At 44.3% G+C, this 26,001-nt stretch overlaps 1 long non-coding RNA gene across 1 annotated transcript in view; it reads left to right on the forward strand.

Moving 5' to 3' along the window:
- The window catches only part of LOC138651102 (uncharacterized), a 59,829-nt gene extending 34,439 nt beyond the window's left edge, over window positions 1-25,390 (forward strand). Inside the window, exons 2-3 of the long non-coding RNA XR_011315435.1 lie at window positions 13,807-13,881; window positions 23,428-25,390. This is a non-coding gene — a long non-coding RNA (uncharacterized lncRNA). The remainder of the gene's footprint in view (window positions 1-13,806; window positions 13,882-23,427) is intronic.
- Window positions 25,391-26,001: the final 611 nt, after the last annotated feature.

The raw sequence follows: 26,001 nt of genomic DNA on the forward strand, positions 1-26,001 counted from the left end.
AAATGTACCATATAGGAAATACGGCAGCTGTCAGTCACATGACCTGTCTATTATGTGTATGTGTGAGCTAATATATTCTGCCAGGGGGAGGGCTTCCTGTTGGCTGAGGATTTGTCAGGCTGCCAATTTAGCTTACAAATACTGAGGTAAAAATACTGACCAAGTAACGTGTGAACGAGGTCTAATACAGGAGGAGATGACATACAGATATATACTATGTACAGGGGAGATAACACACAGGTATATACTATATACAGGAGAGATGACACACCGGTATATACTATATAGAGGAGGAGATGACATACAGGTACATACTATATACAGGGGAGATGACATACAAGTATATACTATATACAGGAGGAGATGACACACAGGTATATACTATATACAGGAGCAGATGACCTACAGGTATATACTATATGCAGGAGGAGATGACATACAGGTATATGCTCTATATATTGGAGGAGATGACATACAGGTATATACTATATACAGGAGGAGATGACACACAGATATATACTATATACAGGGGAGATGACAGGTATGTACTATATCCAGGAGGAGATGACATACAGGTATATACTATATATAGGAGGAGATGACACAGATATATATACAGGGGAGATGAGACACAGCAGGTATATACTATATACAGGGGAGATAACATACAGGTATATACTATATACAGGAGATGACATACAGGTGTATACTATATATAAGGGAGATGACAAACGTATATACTGAGGTGAAAATGAGAGGTGTGAGGTGAAAATGAAAAGGTGTGAGTGCAAAATGAGAGGAGTGAGGGAAAATAGTGGAGTGATCGGAAAATGACAGATGTGAGGTCGAAATGACAAGTGTTAGGGGGAATGAGAGAAGTGAGGGGGAAAATGAGAGGTGTGAGGGAGAAAATGAGAGATGTGAGAGGGAAAATGAAAGATGTGATGGGAAAATAAGAGAAGTGAGGTGCTATAACTAACCACAGATATTTACTATGCCCAGGCAACGCCGGGCTCTTCAGCTAGTTTGTTAATAATTGTGACAGCAGTTGTCTTCTCACCAAGCTGTTTGCTTATTATCGTGTAGCCCATCCCAGCCTTGTGCAGGTCTACAATTTTGTCCATGGTGTCCTCAGACAGCTTTTTGGTCTTGGCATGGTGGCGAGTTTGGATTGTTTTTGATTGAGTGTGTGGACAGGTATTTTTTTATACAGGTAACAAGTTCAAACAGGTGCAATTAATAGAGGCAATGAGTGCAGAGTAGGAGGGCTTCTTAAAGAAAAAACTAACAGGTATGCGAGAGCCAGAATTCTTGCCTTTAATACATATTCCTATGTGATTCACTTGTATGTCTTGACTATTTGTTTCTATATACCTTCATAGATATGGTGCCTTCAGCCTGAAACTGGTGCACATTCCAAAAAGAACAAGGAAAACCAGTGCACAAACGGTTGTGTCCAAACTTCTACTATATAATTGTCTAAGGGTCACTTCCGTCTGTCCTGTCTGTCTGTCATGGATATTCAAGTCGCTGAAATCCAAGCTAAGAAAATGGCCGCTCCTTCCTCCCCGCAGACAGTGCCCGGCGCCTGCATACTCCCCTCCATTCACCGCTCACACAGGTTTAATGCCGGTGTTAACGGACCGCGTTATGCCACGGGTAACGCACTCCGTAACCGCTGCTATTAACCCTGTGTGTCTCCAACTTTTTACTATTGATGCTGCCTATGCGACATCAATAGTAAAAAAATATAATGTTAAAAATAAAAAAGCAAAAAACCTGCTATTCTCACCCTCCGTAGTCTGCCGAGCCACACGCGCCTGCCGCCACCTTCCGTTTCCGGCGATGCATTGTTAAATTACCCAGAAGACTTAGCAGTCTCGCGAGACCCCTAAGTCATCTGGGTAATTTCGCAATGCATCCTGTGAACGGAAGATGGCGGCAGCTGTGCGCGAATCACCGGAGCTTTGCTGGATCCCAGGGGTAAGTATATAACTATTTTTTATTTTAATTATTTTTTAACAGGAATATGGTGCCCACACTGCTGTATACTATGTGCAGGGCTGCCACTAGAAATTTCGGGGCCCCATACTGGCAACATTTTCGGGGCCCCCTTGAAACTCCGCCCAGGCTTCACCCCAGCCCCGCTTCCAGGCTCCACCCCTCGAACTGTCCACAGTCCCACCGCTCTCTCTTGGAAAATCTCCACTTCTCACCCATCACACATTGACAGTTCCCATCACCAGATCACACATATAGCCGGCAGCTTTTGTTTTGGCCAAAAGATTTTTTAAGCCGCCACCATAACACGGTAAACACTTTTGGCCGGGCCCTACTCTACTGTAACCTACTAAATATTTGTTAAAATATGCAATACAATTTAGGTATATTTTTATTTATTTTTCAATTTTTAAAATGACCTATAATACTACATACAAGGAACAAATACCACCGCACTATGACCAGATGACATATTACCACCACAGTGATCGAATAATATAAAATACAAGGAACAAATACCGCTACACCATGACCAGATCGCATATAACCACAAATGACTGAATACTACAATACTGATCAGTAATTTAAAAAAACCACAATACTATCACCAGCAGTGCCATTATACACAGGAGATCTGTAATTAGTATGCAGTGTCTGTGTACAGGTAATACAGTGATCACCGGTGACATTATACACAGGAGCTCTGTATATAATGTATAGGTAATAGAGTGATCACTGGTGACATTGTACACAGGACCTCTGTATATAGTATACAGTGTATAGTGTCAGTGTATAGGTAACACTCACCAGTGACGTCTCTAGGTGAAGTCCTTCATCTTTCATCCAGCACAGACCGCCATCACTTCATTCAGCCAGGACTCGTCTCTGCAGGAAATAAAACAGTTATCTCGAGTTCCGCTTGTAGAACACATTACTTAATTTTCCTAACTTCTACATTACACCACATGAAGAAGGCAACATAGTATCACTCTACACAGTACCAGGACCTCCCCCCATTTAAAACAGTATACTCAAAAAATAAAATAAATACATCACTGCAATAATAATATCCCTTAATTAGCCCCTATGGTAATATTCGCCATCCTAGCCCCCGTGTGTCTCATTCCAGGCTCCAGCCATATGTTCTCCCATCCTGCCCTCATGGGTATCCATTCTGCCCCATATGATCTCCCCATCCTGCCCCATCTGTCTCCATCGTATCCATCCTGCCCCATCTGTCTCCATTCTGCCCCATCTGTTTCCAATCCTGCCCCATCTGTTTCCAATCCTGCCCCATCTGTTTCCAATCCTGCCCCATCTGTGTCCAATCCTGCCCCATCTGTGTCCAATCCTGCCCCATCTGTGTCCAGCACTCTGCCCAGTCTGTGTGCAATCCTACCCCATCTGTGTCCAGCACTCTGCCCCATCTATTTCCAATCCTGCCTCATCTCTGTCCAGCACTCTGCCCCATCTCCGTCCAGCACTCTGCCCCATCTCTGTCCTGCACTCTGCCCCATCTGTGTCCAGCACTCTGCCCCATCTGTTTCCAATCCTACCTCATCTCTGTCCAGCACTCTGCCCCATCTCTGTCCAGCACTCTGCCCCATCTCTGTCCTGCACTCTGCCCCATCTCTGTCCAGCACTCTGCCCCATCTCTGTCCAGCACTCTGCCCCATCTCTGTCCAGCACTCTGCCCCATCTCTGTCCAGCACTCTGCCCCATCTCTGCCCCATCTCTGCCCAGCACTCTGCCCCATCTCTGCCCTATCTCTGCCCAGCACTCTGCCCCATCTCTGCCCAGCACTCTGCCCCATCTCTGCCCAGCACTCTGCCCCATCTCTGCCCAGCACTCTGCCCCATCTCTGCCCAGCACTCTGCCCCATCTCTGCCCAGCACTCTGCCCCATCTCTGTCCAGCACTCTGCCCCATCTCTGTCCAGCACTCTGCCCCATCTCTGTCCAGCACTCTGCCCCATCTCTGTCCAGCACTCTGCCCAGCACTCTGCCCCCCCATGTCCAGCTTTACTGCCCCCCGGCCCCCACCCTGTGTCCAGCTTTACTGCCCCCGGGCCCCCACCCTGTGTCCAGCTTTACTGCCCCCGGGCCCCCACCCTGTGTCCAGCTTTACTGCCCCCCGGCCCCCACCCTGTATCCAGCTTTACTGCCCTGGGCCCCCACCCTGTGTCCAGCTTTACTGCCCCCCAGCCCCCACCCTGTGTCCAGCTTTACTGCCCCCCGGCCCCCACCCTGTGTCCAGCTTTACTGCCCTGGTGGGCCCCCACCCTGTGTCCAACTTTACTGCCCCCCGGCCCCCACCCTGTGTCCAGCTTTACTGCCCCCGGGCCCCCACCCTGTGTCCAGCCTTACTGCCCCCCGGCCCCCACCCTGTGTCCAGCTTTACTGCCCCCGGGCCCCCACCCTGTGTCCAGCTTTACTGCCCCCCGGCCCCCACCCTGTGTCCAGCTTTACTGCCCCCCGGCCCCCACCCTGTATCCAGCTTTACTGCCCTGGGCCCCCACCCTGTGTCCAGCTTTACTGCCCCCCGGCCCCCACCCTGTGTCCAGCTTTACTGCCCCCCGGCCCCCACCCTGTGTCCAGCTTTACTGCCCCCGGGCCCCCACCCTGTGTCCAGCTTTACTGCCCCCGGGCCCCCACCCTGTGTCCAGCTTTACTGCCCCCCGGCCCCCACCCTGTGTCCAGCTTTACTGCCCCCCGGCCCCCACCCTGTGTCCAGCTTTACTGCCCCCGGGCCCCCACCCTGTGTCAAGCTTTACTGCCCCCCGGCCCCCACCCTGTGTCCAGCTTTACTGCCCCCGGGCCCCCACCCTGTGTCCAGCTTTACTGCCCCCCCGGCCCCCACCCTGTGTCCAGCTTTACTGCCCCCGGCCCCCACCCTGTGTCCAGCTTTACTGCCCTGGCCCCCCGCAACGCAGCTGTCAAAAAAACAGAAAAGTTCTACTTACCTGCCGCGCTCCTTACCTGCACGCTGCGGCTGGCGGCTGTTAACTATTGACGTGCGGGTTCGGGCCCGCACGTCAATAGCGTACAGCTGTAGCGCCGGCCGCCGCTAAGGGCCCGGTTCAGCCTGCGGCTGCCGGTAGGGGCCCGGTGAGCAGGCCCGATGCGGGCCCCCTCTGCTCACCGGGCCCCATACGCCAGTCACGGCTGTAGTGCCCTGATGGCGGCCCTGACTACGTGGGCTGTTATATACCGCGTGGCTGCTATATACTACATAGGCAGTGTTATATACTATGTGGGCAGTGTTATATACTATGTGGGCTGTGTTATATACTACGTGGCTGTGCTATATACTACGTGGGCTATGTTCTATACTGCGTGCTATATACTACGTGGCCACTGTTATATACTGTGTGGGCAGTGTTATATACTACGTGGCTGCTATATACTGCGTGGGCAGTGTTATATACTACGTGGCTGCTATATACTGCGTGGGCTGTGCTATATATTACGTGGCCAGTGTTATATATTGCGTGGCCTGTGTTATATACTACGTCCCCTGTGTTATATACTGCGTGGCTGCTATATACTGCGTGGGCTGTGTTATATAGTACGTGGCTGTGTTATATACTGCGTGGCCACTGTTATATGTTTCGTAGCCTGTATTAACGCATTGGGTATTCTACAATATGTATGTTTATAGCTGCCACATAGTATATAGAACAGGCCACGTAGTATTTGTCTGCTATATACTACATGGCTCCTATATACTACGTGGCCTGTGCTATATACTATGTGGCTGCTATATACATACATAAATACATATTCTAGAATACCCGATGTGTTAGAATCGGGCCACCATCTAGTAATATATACTAGCTAAAGAGCCCGGCGTTGCCCGGGCATAGTAACTAACTGTGGTTATAACAAATTATAATAATTATATTGCACATAAAAAAAGTTTCACATCATATATGCAACACTACAGATTTGCAACACAAATTAACTAAATGATTACCTAAATATTCAAAGTATTTTATTTTCAACTCAATCAAGAGCCTTTTGATAAACAACATTTTTGGTTTTTCCTTCTGGTGCAAAGATGAACAGGCTTTTGGCAGTTCCAACTCTTTAACAAGCCATGTAAAGTTGACCATGAGAAAAGCATGGAGATTGCAAATCGATCCCTACTATTTTCAAGGACTATCCCTGAGCATTGTTAATGGACATTGCAAAAGCCAGTCAAAGTGGAAACTGGTGGTGTTTAAAATCAAAAGGCAAATCAGATGGAAGGAGTGGAATATTTGGAATGAAAAGGTCCTGTCCTTTGGCACATCCTCTTGCTGTGCTGTGTATCTAATCCTATCCCGTGTGATACCATCTGCTGAGCTGTGTATGTAATTCTGTCCTGTGTGATACTGTCTGCTGTGCTGTGTATCTAATCCTATCCTGTGTGATACTGTCTGCTGAGCCGTGTATCTAATCCTATCCTGTGTGTTACTGCCTGCTAAACTGTGTATCTAATCCTATCCTGTGTGATGCTGTCTGCTGAGCCGTGTATCTAATCCTCTCCTGTGTGAAACTGTTTGCTGAGCCGCGTATCTAATCCTATCCTGTGTGATGCTGTCTGCTGAGCTGTGTATCTAATCCTCTCCTGTGTGATATTGTGTGCTGAGCCATGTATCAAATCCTATCCTGTGTGATACAGTCTGCTGATCTGTGTTTCTAATACTATCCTGTGTGATACAGTCTGCTGAGCCGTGTATCTAATCCTGTCTAGTGTGATACTGTCTGCTGAGCTGTGTATCTAATCCTATCCTGTGTGATACTGTTTGCTGAGCTGTGTATCTAATCCTATCCTGCGTGATACTGGGTTGTGTATCTAATCCTATCCTGTGTGTTACTGTTTGCTGAGCTGTGTATCTAATCCTCTCCTGTGTGATATTGTGTGCTGAGCCGTGTATCTAATCCTATCCTGTGTTACTGACTGCTGAGCTGTGTATCTACTCCAGTCCTGTGCGAAACGGTCTGCTGAGCTGTGTATCTAATCCTATCATGTGTGATACTGCGCTCCCCCTGCAGTCTGTGGCAGAGGGTGGTCTGTGTCAGCACAGTAATAAATTGTTATTTCCAGCTTTACAGAAGGATGGTAACACCATAGAAATGATAAGAATAATAGGGCTCAGTTACCACAATTGTCTACAAGGATAACTGTTGCTCATAGCAACCAATCACAGCTCAGCTTCTCGAAAGATGCTTAGTAATTGGTTGCCGACACACACACAGACACACACACACGCACTTTTATATACAGTCTGTCTGTAAAGTCATGGTGCACTTTTACAGCCCTTTCTCTGGCCCAATCCTATCAGACCTGTTCATGAGGAGAGATAACAAGAACCAATCAAACAACACAAATTCCTTTAAGCTTAAACCATAAAAGGAGGAAAAATAGGAAAAACCTCCACTATTCTAGAAAAAATACAAAAACAGGCAAATGTGCTTACCTGTCTAGGCCTTGAATCAAATGCACTATCATGGTGCAGTGGGCCCAAGAAAAGATGGCAACTACACAGGTGCAGTAATACCAATGAGACAGCCAGCCTACAATCAGGGATTGGCCGTTTGGCACACCAGTGCAAACAAATAATCGACAGCAGTGTTCACACAAAGAATGCAAAGCACCTGGATCATAGCCTATTAATAACGCCCTGCGGTGGGCTGACCAGTGCTAACTGTAATGCGTCCCATGTGAACAGAGGCCACAGTCCACAAAGCCATCTGGGCACAACTGCACCTCAAAAAGTTAAAAAAAAAGTGCACAAAAACATATCAAAATATGTAAGTTATTAGTTAATATTATGGCCACAATACGTAAGCTGGCAATCCACGTCAACGGCCCCCACACTTGCCAGTCCTACTCTAACCTCAAAAACCACAAAAAGAGGAAAAAATGTAAGCTGTTGCTGAGCCCCCAGTCAGATTAACCCCTGATAAACTGAACTCTGATTAATACACTGCCAGTTCTGTTACATCATGCAACCACAAGCTTATACTGTACTATCGTTTCGATGTGTGTAGGGCAGCAAATGGAGCCCACATCGAACTGCACTGAATAGGTATAAAACTGGGAGAGTTTTTCTTTTATTTGGGGCAGATTTCACATTTCCATTGTTTTTTGTTGCTTTCCAGTGACTGATCAAAAGTGCACCATGACTTTACGGATACACTGTATATAGATATATAAGTAATAGTGAAATTGAGGCATATTTGCTAAATGTATCTTAACCCTTTAACGACCGCCGATACACCTTTTAATTGCGGCAGTTAAGGGTACTTATTCCATTCCGCAGTGCCGCTTTTTAACGTCACTAAGAAATAATGTTATAATGCTCCCAGCATCAGAAATTCTCCAGGTTCTCAGCTACTGGGGTTTTGTGCCGTTTTTTGCCGTCCCCAGTGTTGTGATCACTGTTATTCACAGAATAACAGTGACTGCAGAAAAAAGTCAGATTTCCTTTTTATTTCTCTCTTTTCTGATATGATCAAGCACATCAGAGAACAGAGAAATTGGGTCCCCCGCACCCCACTGGCATCTCCTGCATCTCCCTGTGATGTGCCCTGGCCCTCGACATCTTCTTCCGGGAAGAAGAAGATCTGTCGACTGGCACCTGGCAAAAATAGGAAATTTCTCATACTGGTTCATTTGGATCACTGTGATAGACCCTATCACAGTGATTAAAGTAAAAAAAATAGTAAATAAACCCCCATTTATCACCCCCTTAGGTAAAAATAAAAAAATATTTATTTTCATTTTTTCCATTCGGGTTGGGGTTAGAGCTAGGGTTAGAGTTGTGCTTAGGGCTGTGTTAGGGTTGGAGTTAAAATTGGGGGGTTTACACTGTTTAGGTATATCAGGGGATCTCCAAGCGCGACAAGGCGCCCGACATTGATTCCATCCAATTTTGCATTCAAAAAGTCAAATGGTGCTCCCTCCTGAGCCCTGCCATGCGCTCAAACAGTGGCTTTCCCCCACATATGGGGTATTGTCATACAACATATTGTGTGGTCTATTTTCTTCTGATAAACTCGTGAAAACTTTAGTTCCAAAGTAAATTTTTTATGAAAAAAAAGTTTTTTTTTCCTTCAACATTGCTTTAGTTCTTGTGAAGCACCTGAAGGGTTAATAAACTTCTTGAATGTGGTTTTGCGGACCTTGAGGGGTGCAGTTTTTAGAATGATGTCACTTTTGGATATTTTCTGTTATATTGACCCCCCAAACTCACTTCAAATGTGAGGTGGTCCATAAGAAAAAGGTTTTGTAAATTTTGTTGTAAAAGTGAGAAATCGATGGTAAACGTTTAAGGCTGCCGTCACACTAGCAGTATTTGGTCAGTATTTTACCTCAGTATTTGTAAGCCAATACCAGGAGTGGGTGATAAATCCAGAAGTGGTGCATATGTTTCTATTAGGCCGGCCTCACACTCAGCGTAAAAAAATACGGTCCGTATTTTACGGTCGTAATACGCCACAAAATTCAAAAAATGGTGATCCGTAAGTACTCCGTAGGCAGGGTGGGTCAGCGTATTTTGCGCATGGCAGTGAGACACACACATATATATACAGTGGGGCAAAAAAGTATTTAGTCAGTCAGCAATAGTGCAAGTTCCACCACTTAATAAGATGAGAGGCGTCTGTAATTTACATCATAGGTAGACCTCAACTATGGGAGACAAACTGAGAAAAAAAAATCCAGAAAATCACATTGTCTGTTTTTTTATCATTTTTTTTGCATATTATGGTGGAAAATAAGTATTTGGTCAGAAACAAACAATCAAGATTTCTGGCTCTCACAGACCTGTAACTTCTTCTTTAAGAGTCTCCTCTTTCCTCCACTCATTACCTGTAGTAATGGCACCTGTTTAAACTTGTTATCAGTATAAAAAGAGACCTGTGCACACCCTCAAACAGTCTGACTCCAAACTCCACTATGGTGAAGACCAAAGAGCTGTCAATGGACACCAGAAACAAAATTGTAGCCCTGCACCAGGCTGGGAAGACTGAATCTGCAATAGCGAACCAGCTTGGAGTGAAGAAATCAACAGTGGGAGCAATAATTAGAAAATGGAAGACATACAAGACCACTGATAATCTCCTTCGATCTGAGGCTCCACGCAAAATCCCACCCCGTGGGGTCAGAATGATCACAAGAACAGTGAGCAAAAATCCCAGAACCACGCGGGGGGACCTAGTGAATGAACTGCAGAGAGCTGGGACCAATGTAACAAGGCCTACCACAAGTAACACACTACGCCACCATGGACTCAGATCCTGCAGTGCCAGACGTGTCCCACTGCTTAAGCCAGTACATGTCCGGGCCCGTCTGAAGTTTGCTAGAGAGCATTTGGATGATCCAGAGGAGTTTTGGGAGAATGTCCTATGGTCTGATGAGACCAAACTGGAACTGTTTGGTAGAAACACAACTTGTCGTGTTTGGAGGAAAAAGAATACTGAGTTGCATCCATCAAACACCATACCTACTGTAAAGGATGGTGGTGGAAACATCATGCTTTGGGGCTGTTTCTCTGCAAAGGGGCCAGGAAGACTGATCCGGGTACATGAAAGAATGAATGGGGCCATGTATCGTGAGATTTTGAGTGCAAACCTCCTTCCATCAGCAAGGGCATTGAAGATGAAACGTAGCTGGGTCTTTTAACATGACAATGATCCAAAGCACACCGCCAGGGCAACAAAGGAGTGGCTTCGTAAGAAGCATTTCAAGGTCCTGGAGTGGCCTAGCCAGTCTCCAGATCTCAACCCTATGGAAAACCTTTGGAGGGAGTTGAAAGTCCGTGTTGCCAAGCGAAAAGCCAAAAATATCACTGCTCTAGAGGAGATCTGCATGGAGGAATGGGCCAACATACCAACAACAGTGTGTGGCAACCTTGTGAAGACTTACAGAAAACGTTTGACCTCTGTCATTGCCAACAAAGGATATATTACAAAGTATTGAGATGAAATTTTGTTTCTGACAATAACTAAGCTAATAACCAAGACAAATTATCTTTCACAATTGGTGCAGAATCCAACCAGAGGAGCAGCACTTTTAGACCTAATACTATCTAATAGACCTGACAGAATAACAAATCTGCAGGTGGTTGGGCATTTAGGAAATAGCGACCACAATATTGTGCAGTTTCACCTGTCTTTCACTAGGGGGACTTGTCAGGGAGTCACAAAAACATTGAACTTTAGGAAGGCAAAGTTTGAACAGCTTAGAGATGCCCTTAATCTGGTAGACTGGGACAATATCCTCAGAAATGAGAATACAGATAATAAATGGGAAATGTTTAAGAACATCCTAAATAGGCAGTGTAAGCGGTTTATACCTTGTGGGAATAAAAGGACTAGAAATAGGAAAAACCCAATGTGGCTAAACAAAGAAGTAAGACAGGCAATTAACAGTAAAAAGAAAGCATTTGCACTACTAAAGCAGGATGGCACCATTGAAGCTCTAAAAAACTATAGGGAGAAAAATACTTTATCTAAAAAACTAATTAAAGCTGCCAAAAAGGAAACAGAGAAGCACATTGCTAAGGAGAGTAAAACTAATCCCAAACTGTTCTTCAACTATATCAATAGTAAAAGAATAAAAACTGAAAATGTAGGCCCCTTAAAAAAATAGTGAGGAAAGAATGGTTGTAGATGACGAGGAAAAAGCTAACATATTAAACACCTTCTTCTCCACGGTATTCACAGTGGAAAATGAAATGCTAGGTGAAATCCCAAGAAACAATGAAAACCCTATATTAAGGGTCACCAATCTAACCCAAGAAGAGGTGCGAAACCGGCTAAATAAGATTAAAATAGATAAATCTCCGGGTCCGGATGGCATACACCCACGAGTACTAAGAGAACTAAGTAATGTAATAGATAAACCATTATTTCTTATTTTTAGTGACTCTATAGCGACAGGGTCTGTTCCGCAGGACTGGCGCATAGCAAATGTGGTGCCAATATTCAAAAAGGGCTCTAAAAGTGAACCTGGAAATTATAGGCCAGTAAGTCTAACCTCTATTGTTGGTAAAATATTTGAAGGGTTTCTGAGGGATGTTATTCTGGATTATCTCAATGAGAATAACTGTTTAACTCCATATCAGCATGGGTTTATGAGAAATCGCTCCTGTCAAACCAATCTAATCAGTTTTTATGAAGAGGTAAGCTATAGGCTGGACCACGGTGAGTCATTGGACATGGTATATCTCGATTTTTCCAAAGCGTTTGATACCGTGCCGCACAAGAGGTTGGTACACAAAATGAGAATGCTTGGTCTGGGGGAAAATGTGTGTAAATGGGTTAGTAACTGGCTTAGTGATAGAAAGCAGAGGGTGGTTATAAATGGTATAGTCTCTAACTGGGTCGCTGTGACCAGTGGGGTACCGCAGGGGTCAGTATTGGGACCTGTTCTCTTCAACATATTCATTAATGATCTGGTAGAAGGTTTACACAGTAAAATATCGATATTTGCAGATGATACAAAACTATGTAAAGCAGTTAATACAAGAGAAGATAGTATTCTGCTACAGATGGATCTGGATAAGTTGGAAACTTGGGCTGAAAGGTGGCAGATGAGGTTTAACAATGATAAATGTAAGGTTATACACATGGGAAGAGGGAATCAATATCACCATTACACACTGAACGGGAAACCACTGGGTAAATCTGACAGGGAGAAGGACTTGGGGATCCTAGTTAATGATAAACTTACCTGGAGCAGCCAGTGCCAGGCAGCAGCTGCCAAGGCAAACAGGATCATGGGGTGCATTAAAAGAGGTCTGGATACACATGATGAGAGCATTATACTGCCTCTGTACAAATCCCTAGTTAGACCGCACATGGAGTACTGTGTCCAGTTTTGGGCACCGGTGCTCAGGAAGGATATAATGGAACTAGAGAGAGTACAAAGGAGGGCAACAAAATTAATAAAGGGGATGGGAGAACTACAATACCCAGATAGATTAGCGAAATTAGGATTATTTAGTCTAGAAAAAAGACGACTGAGGGGCGATCTAATAACCATGTATAAGTATATAAGGGGACAATACAAATATCTCGCTGAGGATCTGTTTATACCAAGGAAGGTGACGGGCACAAGGGGGCATTCTTTGCGTCTGGAGGAGAGAAGGTTTTTCCACCAACATAGAAGAGGATTCTTTACTGTTAGGGCAGTGAGAATCTGGAATTGCTTGCCTGAGGAGGTGGTGATGGCGAACTCAGTCGAGGGGTTCAAGAGAGGCCTGGATGTCTTCCTGGAGCAGAACAATATTGTATCATACAATTATTAGGTTCTGTAGAAGGACGTAGATCTGGGTATTTATTATAATGGAATATAGGCTGAACTGGATGGACAAATGTCTTTTTTCGGCCTTACTAACTATGTTACTATGTTACTATGTTACTTATTTTCCACCATAATATGCAAATAAAATGTTAAAAAAACACTGTGATTTTCTGGATTTTTTTTTCTCAGTTTGTCTCCCATAGTTGAGGTCTACCTATGATGTAAATTACAGACGCCTCTCATCTTTTTAAGTGGTGGAACTTGCACTATTGCTGACTGACTAAATATTTTTTTGCCCCACTGTGTATATATATATATATAATATATATATATATAGTACAGACCAAAAGTTTGGACACACCTTCTCATTTCAAGATTTTTCTGTATTTTCATGACTATGAAAATTGTACATTCACACTGAAGGCATCAAAACTATGAATCAACACATGTGGCATTATATACTTAACAAAAAAATGTGAAACAACTGAAATTATGTCCTATATTCTAGGTTCTTCAAAGTAGCCACCTTTTGCTTTGATGACTGCTTTGCTTTACATCGTGGGATGTGACAGAACGACGGAAGGTATGGGATATTGTTGTTTTTTTATTTTACCTTTTTTACAGAACGAGGGTCTTCAGGTGGATTACCAGTATAATCAAATATTACAAAAACCTGTGTATTTATTTCATTTAAATACTTGTAATAATGTGTGTGTGTTTTTTAACCATTTCATACTATTGAGTTAAAAATGGAGAGGTGTCATAATTGACGCCTCTCCATTATTAACCTGGCTTAACCCCTTTACCCCCAAAGGTGGTTTGCACGTTATGGACCGGGCCAATTTTTACAATTCTGACCACTGTCCCTTTATGAGGTTATAACTCTGGAACGCTTCAACGGATCCCGGTGATTCTGACATTGTTTTCTCGTGACATATTGTACTTCATGATAGTGATAAAATTTCTTTGACATTACCTGCGTTTATTTGTGAAAAAAAACGGAAATTTGGCGAAAATTTTGAAAATTTCGCAATTTTCCAACTTTGAATTTTTATGCAATTAAATCACAGAGATATGTCACACAAAATACTTAATAAGTAACATTTCCCACATGTCTACTTTACATCAGCACAATTTTGGAACCAAAATTTTTTTTTGTTAGGGAGTTATAAGGGTTAAATTTGACCAGCAATTTCTCATTTTTACAACACCATTTTATTTTAGGGACCACATCTCATTTGAAGTCATTTTGAGGGGTCTATATGATAGAAAATACCCAAGTGTGACACCATTCTAAAAACTGCACCCCTCAAGGTTCTCAAAACCACATTCAAGAAGTTTATTAACCCTTCAGGTGCTTCACAGGAATTTTTGGAATGTTTAAATAAAAATTAACATTTAACTTTTTTCACAAAAAATTTACTTCAGCTCCAATTTGTTTTATTTTACCAAGGGTTACAGGAGAAAATGGACCCCAAACGTTGTTGTACAATTTGTCCTGAGTACGCTGATACCCCATATGTGGGGGTTAACCACAGTTTGGGCGCATGGCAGAGCTCGGAAGGGAAGGAGCGCCATATGACTTTTCAATGCAAAATTGACTGGAATTGAGATGGGACGCCATGTTGCGTTTGGAGAGCCACTGATGTGCCTAAACATTGAAACCCCCCACAAGTGACACCATTTTGGAAAGTAGACCCCCTAAGGAACTTATCTAGAGGTGTGGTGAGCACTTTGACCCACCAAGTGCTTCACAGAAGTTTATAATGCAGAACTGTAAAAATAAAAAATCATTTTTTTTCACAAAAATTATCTTTTCGCCCCCAATTTTTTATTTTTTCAATGGTAAGAGAAGAAATTGGACCACAAAAGTTGTGGCACAATTTGTCCTGAGTACTCTGATACCCCATATGTGGGGGTAAACCATTGTTTGGGCGCATGGGAGAGCTCGGAAGGGAAGGAGCGCCGTTTGACCTTTCAATGCAAAATTGACAGGAATTGAAATGGGACGCCATGTTGCGTTTGAAGAGCCACTGATGTGCCTAAACATTAAAACCCCCCACAAGTGACACCATTTTGGAAAGTAGACCCCCTAAGGAACTTATCTAGAGGTGTGGTGAGCACTTTGACCCACTAAGTGCTTCACAGAAGTTTATAATGCAGAGCCATAAAAATAAAACAAAAATTTTTTCCCACAAAAATAATTTTTTAGCCCCCAGTTTTATATTTTCCTGAGGGTAACAGGAGAAATTGGACCCCAAAAGTTGTTGTGCAATTTGTCCTGAGTGCGCTGATACCCTATATGTGGGGGAGAACCAGCGTTTGGGCGCATGGGAGGGCTCGGAAGGGAAGGAGTGCCATTTGGAATACAGACTTAGATGGAATGGTCTGCAGGCGTCACGTTGTGTTTGCAGAGCCCCTAATGTACCTAAACAGTAGAAACCCCCCACAAGTGACCCCATATTGGAAACTAGACCCCCCAAGGAACTTATCTAGATGTGTTGTGAGAACTTTGAGCCCCCAAGTATTTCACTACAGTTTATAACGCAGAGCCGTGAAAAATTAAAAAAAAATTTCCCCTCAAAATTATTTTTTAGCCCCCAGTTTTGTATTTTCCCAAGGGTAACAGGAGAAATTGGACCCCAAAAGTTGTTGCCCAATTTGTCCTGAGTACGCTGATACCCCATATGTTGGGGTAAACTCCTATTTGGGCACACGGGAGAGCTCGGAAGGGAAGGAGCACTGTTTTACTTTTTCAATGCAGAATTGGATGGAATTGAGATCGGTCGCCATGTCGCGTTTGGAGATCCCCCTGATGTGCCTAAACAGTGGAAACCCCCCAATTATAACTGAAACCCTAATCCAAACACACCCCTAACCCTAATCCCAACGGTAACCCTAACCACACCTCTAACCCTGACACACCCCTAACCCTAATCCCAACCCTATTCCCAACCGTAAATGTAATCCAAACCCTAACCCTAACTTTAGCCCCAACCCTAACTGTAGCCTTAACCCTAACCCTAGCCCTAACCCTAGCCCTAACCCCAACCCTAGCCCTAACCCTAACCCTAGCCCTAACCCTAACCCTAGTCCCAACCCTAGTCCCAACCCTAGCCCTAACCCTAGCCCTAACCCTAATGGGAAAATGGAAATAAATACATTTTTTTCATTTACTTTTATAGCGGGTTTTTTAGCGGATTTTTATGATTGGCAGCCGTCACACACTGAAAGACGCTTTTTATTGCAAAAAATATTTTTTGCGTTACCACATTTTGAGAGCTATAATTTTTCCATATTTGAGTCCACAGAGTCATGTGAGGTCTTGTTTTTTGCAGGACGAGTTGACGTTTTTATTGGTAACATTTTTGGGCACGTGACATTTTTTGATCGCTTTTTATTCCGATTTTTGTGAGGCAGAATGACCAAAAACCAGCTATTCATGAATTTCTTTTGGGGGAGGCGTTTATACCGTTCCGCGTTTGGTAAAATTGATAAAGCAGTTTTATTCTTCGGTTCAGTACGATTACAGCGACACCTCATTTATATCATTTTTTTTATGTTTTGGCGCTTTTATACGATAAAAACTATTTTATAGAAAAAATAATTATTTTTGCATCGCTTTATTCTGAGGACTATAACTTTTTTATTTTTTTGCTGATGTTGCTGTATGGCGGCTCATTTTTTGCGGGACAAGGTGACGCTTTCAGCGGTACCATAGTTATTTATATCCGTCTTTTTGATCGCGTGTTATTCCACTTTTTGTTTGGCGGTATGATAATAAAGCGTTGTTTTTTGCCTCGTTTTTTTTTTTTTTTTCCTTACGGTGTTTACTGAAGGGGTTAACTAGTGGGCCAGTTTTATAGGTCGGGTCGTTACGGACGCGGCGATACTAAATATGTGTACTTTTATTGTTTTTTTTTTATTATTTAGATCAAGAAATGTATTTATGGGAATAATATTTTTTTTTTTTTTCATTATTTAGGATTTTTTTTTTTTTTTTTTTTACACACTTGGAAATTTTTTTTTTTACTTATTTACTTTGTCCCAGGGGGGGGACAATACAGATCGGTGATCTGCCAGTTTGCACAGCACTCTGACAGATCACCGATCTGTCTGAGAGCAGTGCAGCGTTACCAAGTGCCTGCTCTGAGCAGGCACTTGGTAAGCCACCTCCCTCCCTGCAGGACCCGGATCCGCGGCCATCTTGGATCCGGGACTTACTGCAGGGAGGGAGGTAGGAGACCCCCGGAGCAACGCGATCACATCGCGTTGCTGCGGGGGTCTCAGGGAAGCCCGCAGGGAGCCCCCTCCCTGCGCGGTGCTTCCCTGCACCGCTGGCACACAGCGATCATCTTTGATCGCGGTGTGCCGGGGGTTAATGTGCCGGGGGTGGTCCGTGACCGCTCCTGGCACATAGTGCCGGATGTCAGCTGCGATAAGCAGCTGACACCCGGCCGCGATCGGCGGCGCTCCCCCCGTGAGCGCGGCCGATCGCGCTGGACGTAATATTCCGTCCTTGGGAATTAAGGCCCACCCCACATGGACGGAATATTACGTCCAATGGCAGAAAGGGGTTAATGTCACCTTACAATAGCAAGGTGACATTAACCCTTCATTACCCCATATCCCACCGCTACATGGGAATGAGAAAAGAGTGGCCAAGTGCCAGAATAGGCGCATCTTCCAGATGTGCCTTTTCTGGGGTGGCTGGGGGCAGATGTTTTCAGCCAGGGGGGGCCAATAACCATGGACCCTCTCCAGGCTATTAATATCTGCCCTCAGTCACTGGCTTTACCATTCTGGCGGAAAAAATTGCGCGGGAGCCCACGCCATTTTTTTCCGCAATTTAACACTTTAATTTAATAGCTAGAGCGCCCAAATTTTGCACATACACACTACTAACAGTGTGGAATATGCAAAAAAAAAGGGATACGAGATGGGTTACTGTATGTAAACCATGTCTCATATCATGTCGGGTTTGGGAAGGAGATGGCAAAAGCCGGCAATTGAATTACCGGCTTTTAAGCTATCTAGCGCTGTATGAAATATTAATATATATACATATATGTGTCTCACTGAGATATATATATATATATATATATATATACCCCTATACTATGTGTAGACATTTATCTTAGCTATTCTATTCTAACCTGTCAGTGTGATTTTACTGTACACCGCACTGAATTGCCGACTTTTCTGTAGAACACCGCTGTGTATTTCTCACAAGTCACACTGCTGGTCCGTGTGTAATCCGTATTTTTCTGTCCCCCATAGACTTTTATTGGCGTATTTTTTGCGCAATACGGTGACAAACGCAGCATGCTGCGTTTTTCTACGACCGTAGAAGACCGTATAATACGGATCAGTAAAATACGGCTGATAGGAGCTGGGGCATAGAGAAGCATTGTACCGTATGCAATCTGTATTTTCAGCACCTCTCTTACGTCCATAAAACACGCTAGTGTGAGGCCGGCCTTATACTTTTCCTCTATTTGTTCGAATCCTCGTTTTGGCTTACTGATGTAAAATACTGACCAAATACTGCTAGTGTGACGGCAGCCTAACCCTTATAACGTCCTAACAGAAAAAATTGTTTCCAAATTTGTGCTGATGTAAAGTAAACATGTGGGAAATGTTATTTATTAACTAGTTTGTGCGATATGACTCTCCGATTTAAGGGCACAAAAATTAAAAGTTTTAAAATTGCAAAATTTTCAACATTTTTGCCAAACTTCTGTTTTTTTTTCATAAATAAATGCAAGTCATATTGAAGAAATTTTATGACTGACATGAAGTACTTTAGGTCATGAAAAAAACAGTCTCAGAATCTGTGGGATCCGTTGAAGCGTTCCAGAGTTACCCCATACTGTGTCCTCACCCATCCCTTGTAGATTGTGAGCCCTCGCGGGCAGGGTCCTCTGTCCTCTTGTCCCAGTCGTGACTTGTATTGATTAAGATTATTGTACTTGTTTTTTATTATATATACCCCTTCTCACATGTAAAGTGCTATGGATGAAATGGCGCTATAACAATAAATAATAATAATAAAGGGACAGTGGTCAGAATTGTAAAAATTGGCTTGGTTATAAAGTACAAAATTGGCTCTGTCACTGAGGGGTTAAAATTGGACTTCTAAGGGTATGTGCCCACGTTGCGGATTTCTGTGCAGATTTTTCCGGTCAGTTTTACCTGCAGATTACCCACGGATTTACCATGGATTTCCAGCGTTTTTTGTGCGGATTTCACCTGCGTTTTAACATCTGCGGATTCCTATTGAGGAGCAGGTGTAAAATGCTGCGGAATCCGCACAAAGAAGTGACATGCTGTGGAAAAGTTTCCGCGTGGAATTTTCCGCAGCATGTGCACTGTGGATTTTGTTTTCCATAGGTTTACATGGTACTGTAAACCGGATGGGAAACTGCTGCGGATCCATAGGCAAATCTGCAACGTGTGCAAATACCCTAAAGGTACCGTCACACATAACGATATCGTTAACGATATTGTTGCTTTTTGTGACGTAGCAACGATATCGTTAAGGAAATCGTTATGTGTGACAGCGACCAACGATCAGGCCCCTGCTGGGAGATCGTTGGTCGCTGAGGAACGTCCAGCACTTTATTTCGTCGCTGGATCTTCCGCTGACACCGCTGGATCGGCGTGTGTGACGCCGATCCAGCGATGTCTTCACTGGTAACCAGGGTAAACATCGGGTTACTAAGCGCAGGGCCGCGCTTAGTAACCCGATGTTTACCCTGGTTTTCAGCGTAAACGTTAAAAAAACAAACACTACATACTTACCTTCAGCTGTCTGTCCCCGGCGCTGTGCTTCTCTGCACTCCTCCTGCATCCTGTGTCAGTGCCGGCCAGCCGGAAAGCACAGCGGTGACGTCACCGCTCTGCTTTCCGGCTGACCGGCGCTGACCGTGCAGAGGAAAGCAGAGCGCCGGAGGACAGACAGCTGAAGGTAAGTATTTAGTGTTTGTTTTTTTAACGTTTACGCTGGTAACCATGGTAAACATCGGGTTACTAAGCGCGGCCCTGCGCTTAGTAACCCGATGTTTACCCTGGTTACCGGGGACCTCGGGATCGTTGGTCGCTGGAGAGCTGTCTGTGTGACAGCTCTCCAGCGACCAAACAGCGACGCTGCAGCGATCGACATCGTTGTCGGTATCGCTGCAGCGTCGCTGAGTGTGAAGGTACCTTAAGAATCAAGTGAGAGGGCCTACCAGGTGACTGACAATCTCCCTATAAGGCTATCTTCATACGCAGCATTTTTTCCACTTTCTCATTGTTTTCGATGGGTGAAAAATTCTACAAAATGCTGCAAAAACTCTGAAAGAATGGGCATACTGCAGACTTCAAAAACGCTGCAGCTCTCAAATTGTCTTATAAAAACAACAACTGTGTACCTGAGCTTTCTGACAACTCGTAGCTTTTACCGGGACAAGTTGGCAGCAGGATTTAACTGGTTAAAAGCTGCGGGTAGAGCACCGCTCCACTTGCGGCTGTGAAAGGCACATGATGGTTGATTAAATCATTCGTCCTGTGCGGGGAAAGATGTGGGCTCCCTTCCGAAGGCAGGGAGATGACTTTTGATGTAAACATACGTCAAAGGCCATGAAGGGGTTAAAGCTTTTTGGTATAAGTTGTCACCAGTGTAACATCAGGGTACGCTTGACAGTAATGCATTTGCCCTTTAAAATCCCTTCAGATACAATATCAGGACTGGACACCTATATTTAGCCAGGAGATTTTTTCTTTAGTAAGATGCTCGTAGTTGTCATGGCAAGTGATACTGCCGTGACGTTGAGGTTAGTGCTTCTCTCCAGTGGGGTATGTGCTAGTGGTAGGCTGCTGATGCGCGTAGTTAGTCGTCAGCACAGTATATATGAATGGAGAGAGGCAGGCATCGCTGACGTCAGTATTCCCATTCATGGCTTATACCTGTCTGAATGCGGCTGACAGGATTTCCAGGATTACAGAAAGAGCCTGAGTGGGCAGTGCTATGCTGTTTTGCCTAAGGTTTCATTCAGACGTCAGTGATTTTTCTTGTAGGGTCCAAGTTTCATCAGTGTATTTGATCAGACTTTTGTTATTGTGTCAGTTATTACATTCAGAGTTTAATCAATTTTTTTTTTCAGCTGAAAAACAAAATGTTGGGGGGTTTCTCCAGCTTCTCTTATCAAACAGTCTGTGGAAAATGTACAGCAGGCAAATGACATCCAAGTCCTGTCCAATTTTTTTTTTCTTTTAGGAACTTATAGACTTGCATTGACGATTTTGGCTTGAGACTTTGTTCATAATTGGTTGTGCCCCATGTTTTTGTGTAGCCCTCTCAATCCTCAAGAATAATCAGATGTGAATATCTCCATATATTGTGATAGTTATGAGTTCTATCTGTAAAAACGAAGGATAAAACTTATACAAGAAAAACTGATGTCTGAATGAGTCCTAGCATAAATATGACTTACTGTGCCATGTTGTTTTTGCAATTCCCACTTAGGACTCATTCAGATGTCCAATTTTCACATACAAGTACTATCCTAGGTTTACATGGATACTCATACCTGCAGAGGTGTATCTAGGTTTTCTGGCACCCAAGGCAAGAATTCAGCTTGGCGCCCCACTCACCTCACCCTAAGCACATATGCGATTTGCACACTTAGTCACGTGCCAACTACCTGCTCACCCTCATTCAATGTTCAGTGAAAAACTGAGAGAAGCAGGAAGAGAAAATCATTGTCACGTGACTGTAAGTCCGAAAATCGCATATGAGCGAAGTGGCCATGTGATGACTGCTGGAACCTGCAGAGCTGAATCCTGAGAGTGAGTATATTACAGGCTGTTAGGATTGGTTTGCTACAGGGCTTCATTTTACAATTAAAGGGAACCTGTCACCTCCCCCTCCCCCGGCGTTTTTAACTAAAAGCCACCTTGTGCAGCACTAATGCTGCATTCTGTCAAGGTGGCTCTTTTAGTTGGGGTCCCTTCCAATGCTGAACTATTTGTTTTTATAATTTTCCCCTCATACCTGAAGTTTGTCAGGGGGGCATGTCTTTTTCCCCCTGGACACAAACGCCTCCCAGCCATCACTCGGGCCCTCCGCGTGCCGGACGCTGCCTCCACTTCGTTCATTAACGTCCCCGACACCTGCGCTGTAAGTTCCCATCATGTGATGGGAGTCTAAGGGCAGCACAAACTGTGCATGCCCGAAAAAGGAACTTACAGCACAGGTGCCGGAGACGTTAATGAAGGAAGTGGAGGCGGCGCCCGGCATGCGGAGGGCCTGAGTGATGGCTGGGAGGCGTTTGTGTCTGGGAGGAAAAGACATGACTCCCGGACAAACTACAGGTATGAGGGGCAAATTATAAAAATGAATAGTTCAGCGTTGGCAGGGAAGAGAAGGAGATCCAGCTCAACGAAATAGTGAAAAATCCATAGTTTATTTCACTTGAAATATAGTGAAAGGACAAAACATCAGCATACAAAAAAATATTATAAAACCAAGGTCAACGCGTTTCCGGTGACTAAGCACCCTTAATCATGATCATGATTGGCAGGGACCCCAACTAAAAGAACCACCTTGACAGAATGCAGCATTAGTGCTGCACAAGTTGGCTCTTTTAGTTAAAAATGCCTGGGGGGGTGGCAGGTTCCATTTAAAGGGCTCGTCCAAGTTTGAGATGATAGTCTGCAGTCACTATAGGTGGCTGCAGGCTTGTGTTTTCTTACAGCACATGCACTGCTCACTTTTAGGATTCTCCCTGGCACAAGTATGGGATTTGTACACTTCTGGCCACATTCTGACTAGACATGTCCGGCCTCGTTCAATTCATTTTCAATGAGTCAGGCCACACATGTCTAGTTAGCACATGACTATATGTATGCAAATCGCCAGCACGGGGGAATCCTGAATGCATGCAGTGCCCGCTGTGAGAATTCAGAAGCATGCAGTCACATAAAATGGTTGCACACTCAGAACAAACTTGGACAACCCCTTTAATGCTCCTAATATAAATAAAAATATGAGAATTGGTCAGTATCACAAAAATTTTTTACATCTAGGTACCTGATAGATTATTGATGAGTCATTCTCTTTTGTTTCCTTCTTCATCTTATTCAGACTCCATGAAGACTTTTCTCATCCACAGCTCGTCTCTGCAGACTTCCATTTTCTACCGTCTTCTGCAGCACCTCCCCACACGATGCCCTTAAAGTTAGCAGTGCCATTATAATGCTCCTGAATAAAAAATATCTGCCCTATGCTGAGCCCATGAATAAATAATTGCCCCTCACTATGTTCCCTGCCCAAAATATGACCCTCTTATGGTACATGTCCTCCACACTGCCCACCTCCTTTCCATACTGGGCCCCCTCTTTACACTGTGTCCTCTCTATAGGGCCCAGTCTCTATACTATGCCCCATCACCACACTCCGCTTTGGTATACTGTGCCCTTACACTGTTCCCCCATGCTATCCCCCACACTACTCAGTCTCTATTCTGTGCCCACTCACACTTCTCTTCCCCCATACTGTATCCTCACGTTTTCCCCTTCCTCCTCACACATATCCTTCCTGCTTCTCATACATTTACCCTCTCAGTTTCCATACTACCTCCTCACACATCCTCCAACTCAGTAAATACACCTACCACACAGTATTCACTCCCCCGCAACCCCTTCTATCTTCGGTGTCTTCAGCTCCACTAACGTGGAGCACTTACCACCAATGCTCTCCGCACTGGCGAGTGATGTTAGGAGCGTGATCGCATGACCTGATCACGCTCCTGATGTCGCTCTGACCCGGCAGTCAGAGCTTCAATTGTACTCGTGTCCGAGAAACGTGAGTACAATTGATCACTGGGAGCCGGCTGTAAGCTTGACAGCTTGCTCAGAGAACCGGCGACTCACAGTCCGGGGGTAGGCAGAATGCAGCCGCCGGGGGAGACACTTTGGACTGCCACATTAGGCAGCCCGAATGTGCCCCTTCTGACAGAGCCCGGGGCACATGCCCAAGCTGCCCCTCAAGATACGCCTCTGTGTACCTGTGATAGTTTATGGCACCACTGACAGGAGGGTTGGATTAAAATCAGCAATGCAAGTCTATGGGCCACGGAGTGTCAGAAAGGAGAAGGTGTAACAGAAACAGGTTAGCTCAGCCCGCTCTGGTGCTCCTGTAATTCTAGTCACCCCGGACCACTAAATATAAACAGGTATACCTTATTTGTTGCAGGACATTGGTGATTTGTATAGCATAATGTCTACATATCTGTTTATCGTGAGGTGGTGGAAGATTGTGGCCAAATACTCAAGTTATGTGCTTGACCAGGTTTTAACCTGTGGTTGATACGGATGAGATTTTTCAGGTGTATGTGGTCAGATTAGGTCTTCTGTTCACTCAACAGTATTCCTCCATTAGATATATTAGATGTGTTACATTATTGATTGTACCTATTTTAACAGGCTTGTATTGTCCTGGAAGAACCATCATGCAAACAAAATACTGCACTATACATAAATGTTAAGTTCTCACACCCGCACATGTCCTACAGACTGTTGCTGCACAAGGGAAAAAAACCACACCGATAGATTTCCTTTTGCAGCCCTCTTGGTGGTGTTATTAAGAAAGTGTGGATGTCTTGGCGTCACTGCTGAGCTGACAGGGCAGGACTACAGGCGTGTGAGTGGGTGGGACAGCATCAGCCGTAGACTGACGTCAAACAGCCCCCACACACACAGCTTGAGAGGACCACGGTGGAAATTGAAGCTGTGCAAATCCCACACCCCCTCCCTGAGAGGGAAATACAGCATAACGTAACCCTTGCTTTACTGCCAGAGAATCCCAGCTGTACTGCCACAGTGATAGTTGAGGGAGCACCGCAAATAACTGGCTGGTTGGGGGAAGCATGATTGGTTTTCATAGATTGTAAGCTTGTGAGCAGGGCCCTCATTCCTCTTGGTATCTGTTGATTTATGTGATTATTGTTATTCTGTAATGTCTTATTGTCTGTACAAGACCCCTCTAAAACATAAAGTGCTGCGGAATATGTTGATGCTATAGAAATAAAGTTATTGGCAGTATCAGAGCTCAGAACTGAGAGGAAGCATTCAGTGACAAATCTGTAAATTGCAGGATATTCTATATAGACTCATGCCTGAAGGCCTTGTATGAAAAATATGCTCTTTTGTAAGCTTCTCAATAGTTTGGAGCAGACAACACCATAACGCCGAACTTTGAAAGATAAAAACGAGGGCCAAATATGGTGGCGCGTGCAGATTTTATTTTGTTAACTCAATTCCCTATCCTCATTTAGTCCTTTACCTGCCAACACAGAAAAATCTCTTAGTCTAGCCTATTAATTGTAAAGTGCTGCCGAGATTGTTGGCGATATTTCAATAAAATTATTATTAGAATTAGTGTTCCTACTCGGCATAATAGCCTTTCATGGCACGCACAGTGTCCCACCCTCACACACACACAGCATGATGCCTCCACAGTGCCCCCATAAAATGATGCCCCAACAGCACATGCCACCACAGGGCCACCCACACAGTATGCTGCCTTGTACAGTACACCCAAGGAAATTGGAATTCCCAGTATGATAACTCCACAGTTCCTTCCCCCCACATAGTATGATGCCACACATACAATCAGTATGATACCCCTACAGACCCCAAACTGTAAATTGCCTCACAA

This window comes from Ranitomeya imitator, chromosome 1 (assembly GCF_032444005.1).
Source record: "Ranitomeya imitator isolate aRanImi1 chromosome 1, aRanImi1.pri, whole genome shotgun sequence".
Lineage (NCBI taxonomy): Eukaryota > Metazoa > Chordata > Amphibia > Anura > Dendrobatidae > Ranitomeya > Ranitomeya imitator.